At 34.7% G+C, this 7,811-nt stretch overlaps 1 long non-coding RNA gene across 2 annotated transcripts in view; it reads right to left on the bottom strand.

Moving 5' to 3' along the window:
• LOC111729701 overlaps positions 1-7,811 on the bottom strand; it is a 16,217-nt gene continuing 8,406 nt past the window's right edge. For both annotated transcript variants that reach the window (XR_002776340.1, XR_002776339.1), the window contains 2 exons: positions 194-335; positions 1-106 (listed from right to left, as the gene is read on the bottom strand). This is a non-coding gene — a long non-coding RNA (uncharacterized LOC111729701). The remainder of the gene's footprint in view (positions 107-193; positions 336-7,811) is intronic.

Here is a 7,811-nt window from a genome sequence, read left to right as displayed (position 1 = left end):
ATCTGTAGTCAAATTATGCTTGTGGAGAAATGGGAGACGGCAAGGTTGAATTTGAGCAAAAATGTCACATGGACATGAATGCAGTAAAAGCTCCAAAACTGAGAACCTAGAATGAAATGGTCATCAATTTTTAGCATATTTTACATTTAATTTGTAATTAAATATTGAGAAAAATATTGGAACTGACACCTACCTTTAAGAGGTTTAAAGAATTAAACTTCTGTTGCTGTCCAATTTAAGCTGTTATCGAGTCTCAGGAATTTGAGAGGTTGCATACCACTTTCACTCTTTCTTATGAAAATGTGACTCATCTTACTCTGCCTCAGTTTCTCTTTCTGCAAAATATGGATAAGTGCATTTTTATATCATAGAGATGTTGTGAGTCATAGTTAATAAATGATTATAAAGCACAGTTCTTTGAAGTATAAAGCACTGCATAATTACTAAATGCTATAATAATCATCCTCATAATAATAGTAATTTTCAACCAAACATCAACCAGACCCAGATGCTTTAGTCAGCTCCCAGTTAGACAAAAGTGTATATACCAACGATGAAATAAAGTAAAAATCTTAAATCACAGATTAGTTTCACTCCCTTCTTTCCTATGCAGAATATGAAGTCAGACTGCCAGAAACACATCTCAATTCCATCACTTGCTAGCTGCGTGACTCAAGTTTGCACAAGATAGTTAAACCTCTCCAACCTCTATTTCTTCAACTGTAAAATGAAAGTAATAACAATTCCTACCTCACAGGAATGTTGTGAGAGTTCAATAAATTAACATACATAGAGCTCTGTACCAGTGCCTGGCAGACTGTAAGAGCTCCATGAATATTAGTGGTGATGATGACTAGCAGCAATACCTGGAAAAAGACTAATAGTGGGCAGCTATATAACCATGTTGTTGGATGGAAGGAGAAGAAAAATCAAAATACTCAGTTTGGGAGATGATTTGAGCTGCTCTCTAATTACATTAACATTTATCAAATATAAGCACTTTAATATTAAACTTTGATAGAAAAAGAAAAGGTGAAGAATTTTACTATTTTATTTTCCCAGTGTGTTTATTTGTTTGTTCATTTGTTTTTAATAATTGTGCATGAAATAAATGACTAAATTTTAGTTATAGATATTTGGGAGTAATAGAGTAAAATGGAAAAGCACAATACTCCTCATTCCCCAGCCCACTCCTCTCAGAAGGTGTAACCACTGTTAATGATTTGATATGTTCCTTTCCAGACTTTCTTCTGTGCATTTACATCCACATAAATGAAACAGAATTTCATAATAGGCTGAGGAAGTATGTACTTAAGGCACCAGCAAGCCAAGACTAGAAAAAAAATTTTATAAAAAATTCAACATCTTTTTACAAATGCATAGACATAAAAAATCAGAATTTGTTGGGCCTCCCTTATACTTATTTAATTTTAACATTGTTTTAATCCTAAAGTAAATAATAGGATATCATATTATATGCACCATAAGCTCTTCAGTGCTCAGAACCTTTCTAAAGATCTTAATCCAAGTTTGCTTTATAAGTATATACACACTCATTTTTTTTTAGAACATAAATATAATCACATTGTTTTGTAACTTGCTTTATTTGTGTGAGTGATTTCAAACATAGTGATATTTATTTAGCGGAAATCTAAATAAGAAGGAACTGTCACCATATCTGCCATTTAACTCCACTGAGAACGATCCTTGTCCTATTAGAACAATTTGAGTTTCAAAAGCTCCCTTTCTTGGTAAAGCAAATTTCATTTTCCATCACATTTTCAAGCCCATGTAATACAATCCTTTTTTAATCTCCACAGAGTGTACGATGGAGAGGAATCCTGCCGACCAGAAGCTTTCTAAATGGTAACTGTGGAGAGATGCCAAGGAAATCGAATGGTGCCAAATGCACAATCCTCAAGTTGCTCTCTAAACCAACAGAAATTCATTTGGGAGCTAGATTTCACTGAGGCAGGAAGTATATCACCTACAAAGATAGTGCACATGTGGAGATTATATTTGGGACCAGAGAATAAAGAAGAAAAGTAAAGCTACACTGTATTTCAAGAGACAAGAAGAAGAGAACATTCCCTAAAGAGAAGACCAGTGACCTTTCGTGAAGGAAGAAAGAATGCTTAAGCAATAGCTCATAACTACGTGTCTTTAAAATATTCCCTTTATTGTAAATAACTGCTGAAATTTTATTATTCTTTCAATAAGTTCAATGCACTTAGAAGATACGAACATGTATATAAAGAGAAAGGTCCAGAGTTATTCCACATTAAACATATATAAATATATAGTATGTTATATGTTTTTTATATATATTATTTGTAATAACTCGATCTAAATGACTGCAAATGTTTATTACACACTTTCTGTGAACAAGACACAGGGGGTTAAGGGTTACCAAGAACATACATGGAGAGCTCTGTTTTTAAAATCTCCACAGAGTGTGACGCTTAAGTCACAGAACCTGTCTTCTAAGAATCAAAATGCCAATTGGAGAGATAACTTATGGTCTCATAGAAAAGGAACCATAATAATGCAAAATACCCTGTGGTAAATACTAAATGGATATAACAACAGAGTCACTAATATGTGGAGACCTCTTCCATTATTCATGGTCTTAGAGACAAGAGGTGAAACAAATAGTGTCTTCAAGGATTTGTAGAAATTTTAGGAAAAGGATGGAAATAAAAAGAATCTTAGCTTTTAGAAAAGTGTGGGAGAAGAGTACAGAGCACGTCCAGAAGTCTTTGAGCAGATCCTTTTAACTGAAACAAAAAGTTTGGGCCTCTAGTCTGAAGGGTCTTGACTACTAAAGTAAGATATTTGGACATTATCTTCTTAGGCAGTAAAGAATCAAAGTTGGTCTGCCTGTGAAGCAACATAAGTAAAGTACACTTTTAGAATAACTTTTTCAGGAAGGAAATTTGCAAAACACAGAAAAGCATTAAAAATAAAATAAAAGTCACCTGGAAACCCACCATCCAGAAATGCTACACTTTTGATGGATAAACTTGTAGAATTTTTTTCTGGTCATATATTTGTATGTATATGTGTGTGTACATGTTTGTGTATAAATTGGGATTATGCATTATTCACTCAACATTATTTCACAGCTATTTTCTTATTAAAAATCATAATTGTACCGTCTTGCATCACATAAATGTAATATACTTACTTACCCAATTTTCCATTTTTCATCCAGGCACAAATAACTGAAAATAATCCAAAATTAACTTAAGCAGTATGTAGAGTGAATTGGAATGAGAATAAACTGAGCACAGGTGGAACAGTTATAAGGCGCTGTCGGTAGAGGATTGCTTATATAAATTAGGGCATATTCACACAGAATAGAACAGTTTATAGCTATTCCATTGCAACACAAGTATTATTTCAAAAAGTGATGCTGCTCCCTGTGTACTATTATGGAATGATCTCCTGAATATACTTTCTCTTGTCCCCAATCTCTTAAATTTGGAATGCTCCAGAACTTAATCCTTTCTCTTCTCTTCCAACTATATTTTCTCCCCTGATTATCTCATCCTATGCTGGCCACCTGATGATGGCCTGTGGCAAGAAAGTGTATTCTATATGCAGAGGTGGATACAAGTTTACTGAAAAAGAATTCAAAATCATAAGTTTAAAAAAAAAAAAAGAGGGGGGCTGCTCCACTTTAATGCTATCCAACAGGAGAAATTAGAAATACAAAATGCTAGTGTCCTGTTCTGGGGTGGGCCATTGGAATTGAGGGGCCTTGAAGCTGAGTGTCTGCTACAGCATAAGCAATGTCCTAGAGACAGGAGCAGAATGGTATGACGAAGGAATCAGTAAGGGGACATCACTATTTTGGTCAGGGGATGGGATTGGTAGAAAAATATCACCCATCAATTCGCACAATTTGCTCTTTGACCTCTATTTATTCCAATGTTTGTAGTATAACAATCTGAAAACATTATTTGATTTGAGTTCCTAAAAAATGATGCATAACTCTTTGTGAAAGTGGGGAAAGGGAGAAAGTCTCTATAGGCTAATTAACAAAATAACAACCCTGAGATACAGAAAGCAAATGTACATGATTCTTCATTTCCAATATCTTCTCCATGTTAAAATTCCTCTCGTTGTTTCTATTACATGCTCTGCTTTTCACCAAATAACAACCTCAGCTAAAATTTGCAAAGAATTATTTCTTATTGAAAAGGCCTAGCTACTTTGATATGACTGTAGTTTGTTCCCCATTATATGTGAGTACAAACATGTAAAAATATTTATACATCTCTCCAATCTATAGAAAACCATGTTGGGGTCTGGAAAACAGTCTCTTTACAGATGGAGAGAATGTGAGAGAAATGCCCTCAGTGTGCTGGCTAAAAACTGCAATGTCTGCCCAGCACTGTGCCTCCTCTCATAACGGGATGCTCTGCTGAATGAGCCCTTGTATGTCAAGATTCAAAAAGTTCTTGTTTGCTCTGGGTGAACAAAGCTCTCACAGACAGTGGGATCTGCAGGGTAGCCACCAAGTGTGTTAAACCAATGTTCCCTCCACCGCATTGCCGAATAGTTTATCGTAATGGCAGTTCTCACCTTCATGTATAGAGGCCGGTGTTCGCCTTGCCGTCCTGCACAGAGCTCCCACTGACTTCAAAGGAAATGACATAGAACAGAACCCCATGGTATAAGGAGAAACAAGCAGCATCTGATCAGAATCAGGCCATATTTTTTTTCATTCTCTCTGTATAACTGACTAAATTTATATACAGAATATCTAAAGGCCACCTTTCACTTCAGCGGTTTATGAATTGTCAGACACTTATTGGGGAGCTTGACACTGAATTGCTTTTTATGTAGGAGGGAGAGGGAGGGGGTTGTGTTGTAGAGAAATCCATCCCAACCCTACGTTTTTCTTGGTCTACGAGATCCCCAAGAGACCAAAGCAATTGGGGCTAGCTTAGTGGTTCATTTTATTTAAAGCTGGCTTTGAGACAAGGAGGAGAAGGAGGAGAAAAAGAAGAGGGGGAGAGAGAAAGGAGAGAAAGAGAAAAAAGAAAATTAAACGTATCTTTATTAAATCTCTGGATAAGAGAAATCTCTTTCTAAGTTTAAAAGCAAGGGGCGGAGTCACCAGGGCAAAGATCAGTAAATTTAACTACTAAAACTGAAAACTTCTGCATGTCAAAAATCAAAATAAGCTAGATTTAAATGGCAAATAAAAAGCTGGAGAAAATACTGGTGACAGCTTTGAAAGGTAAAGATTAATATTCCTAGAATTTTCTACAGATTGACTAAAAAATATAACAAAAATTGCAGATGGATAAAGAAATGTTTAATAAAATTACTGAGAATGTTTAACAAAAATGTTTAACAAAATTTCTAAAAATGTAAAATTTCTGAAAATCTTTAAAGCATAGGTGAATATTTGACCTCTAGAGAAACATAGGAATTTGAAACTTAAAAATAACTAGGAAATGATCAACATATTTTGCCATATAAAAAAATTAAAATTCTGTAATTAAAAAAATATAAAATTAAAAAAATTAATTTGGAAAACATTTGCAACAAAGAGGCAATTAGTCTCCTGAATTTATAAGTAACTCAAGAAAGGTGATTTTTTTCTAAGATAACCATAGAAAAACAAAAGATTTATACAATTCACGAAAACAATTAAAATGGTTAATAAACATTTGAAAATGTTCAGTGTTACTAACAACCAATAAAAGCAATGAAATAAAATTTTTTTTCACTTCATATTGGCAAATATGAAAAAATGAAACTATATTGTAGCCTTTTATAATGTAAACAGAAATGTAATTTTTTAAAAAAACACCTTTTCAACATAGAAACAAAACAAATAAAATATCAAAGAGCATATGTAATAAGAAACATAGAGAACCTAAATAAAGAAAATAATTTTCCTTCCTTCCTGACCAGAAGATCCTCATGAGAGCCAGAGCCGGTACACAGAGGGTGTTCTAGCAAGGTGGCAGCCTAAATGTGTCAAGAGATGACTACCCACAGGGAGATCAAGCAAATTAATAGAATATTGAGGATAATGACAGTCGAGTTTTTCACTGTGAAAGAAGAGAGATGTAAATATGGATGGAGAAAAGCTACATGAGCCCTATGGTAAGGGACTGAATGGAACATGTCAGTGTGAACTCATGGTTTTCAGTATAGGTAGATAGGTACAGAAATATAGATGAAAATGTGTGTGTGTCTATGCACATAAATGTAAGAGTGTAAATACATGTTTATGTGTATATGTATATGAATGCATATATTTCTAGTTCAGTCCAATGAGAAGACCTGGGAGAAGGGACACGCCTAGTAACTGATCTAGTGCCTGCATCTTGGTTTCTAAATACTGCCTTCTCTTCTCCACATAGACTGTTCTTTGAGAGGGTTTATCCATTCTTAAGGCTTCATGCTGATGACACCTACATTTATATGTTAACTATATCTTTTATCTGAGTCCCAGATTAAAATATTCAACCCACTGATTTAACATCTCTACTTTGTTATCTCACAAACACTTCAAACTTAACATAGTCAAAATAGAATGTTTGAGTTCTCTGTGTCCTCCCCAAGCCATTCCTTCCCATTGTCCCTATCTTTACAAATAGTAACACTATTCTCTTGGTCACTAAAGTCAGAGCTTGGGAGTCATCCTAGTCTTTTCCGTCTTTTCCCTTTTCCTTATCCTTCATAGTCAATTCATCAGCAAGTCCAAATTGTCCTACTTCCAAAACTTATTTTTAATTCATTCACTTGTCCCTGTCTCCACTTGTGACTGTTCTAGTTTAAGCCACCATTTTACCTTTCCTGGATTACTGCAATAGCTTTCTAACTGGTCCCTCTTCTTCCATGGTAACCTCCTTACATTCCATTATCAACGCAGCCAGAGTGAACTTTTAAAATGTAATTGGAGAATGTCATTCTCTTCTTTAAAACCCTTCTATGATTTTCCAGCCTGTTAGAACAAATCCAAAAGTGCCTGGTTATGGCCCAAAAGATCCTGCATGATCTGGCCACCTGCCTCAGGCTTCCCACTTCATATCATGTACCTATCCCACCAGCTACAACTCTGCAGTCAAAGTTCCTAGAATACATCAAGCCCTTACCTGTTTCAGGAATTGTGTACTTGCTCTTCTTTCAGCTTTTAAAATTATTGGCTCCTTCCTATTCTTAAGTTCTTAGCTTAAATGTCAATTTCTCAAAGCAGAATTTCTTGGCCAGCCTGTATAAGTAGGATCCTCTATTATTCTTTACCACATCCAGCTGTTTATACTCTGCCTAACACAAGCTACACTTGTTTTTATTTATTTGCTTGTTTAAGTATTGTCTGTCTCTCTTACTAGAGCATAAGTTGTGTAAGGGAAGTAATCTTATCTTTCTTGTTTTCTCTTGTTTTCCCATAGCCTACCACAGTGTCTGCTATATCCATGTAGGGCAGTAACAATGGAAATATAAAGAATAAGACAGATCTAAAGGCTATGTACAAAACAGTAGTGGCAGAAATTAGCAAGTCAATAAATAATTTGATAAATGAAGTGGGAGCAAATGGTTAGCTATATAGATGACTAGAGTTAGATACTTACTTTAAAACTAAATCACAATAAACTCCAGATCAATTAAAAATTTAAGTGTCTTATCTACAACCAAGAATATTTTATCCAGCAAAGCTATCATTTAGAGTTGAAGGACAGATAAAGAGCTTCTCAGACAAAAATAAGCTAAAGGAATTTATCAGCACCAAGTCGCTATTACAGGAAATGTTGGAGGGACTTCTTTAAGAAGAAAAAAATATG

The sequence above is a fragment of the Pteropus vampyrus genome, unplaced genomic scaffold (genome assembly GCF_000151845.1).
Source record: "Pteropus vampyrus isolate Shadow unplaced genomic scaffold, Pvam_2.0 Scaffold9, whole genome shotgun sequence".
Lineage (NCBI taxonomy): Eukaryota > Metazoa > Chordata > Mammalia > Chiroptera > Pteropodidae > Pteropus > Pteropus vampyrus.
This window is presented reverse-complemented; position numbering and strand designations above follow the sequence as displayed.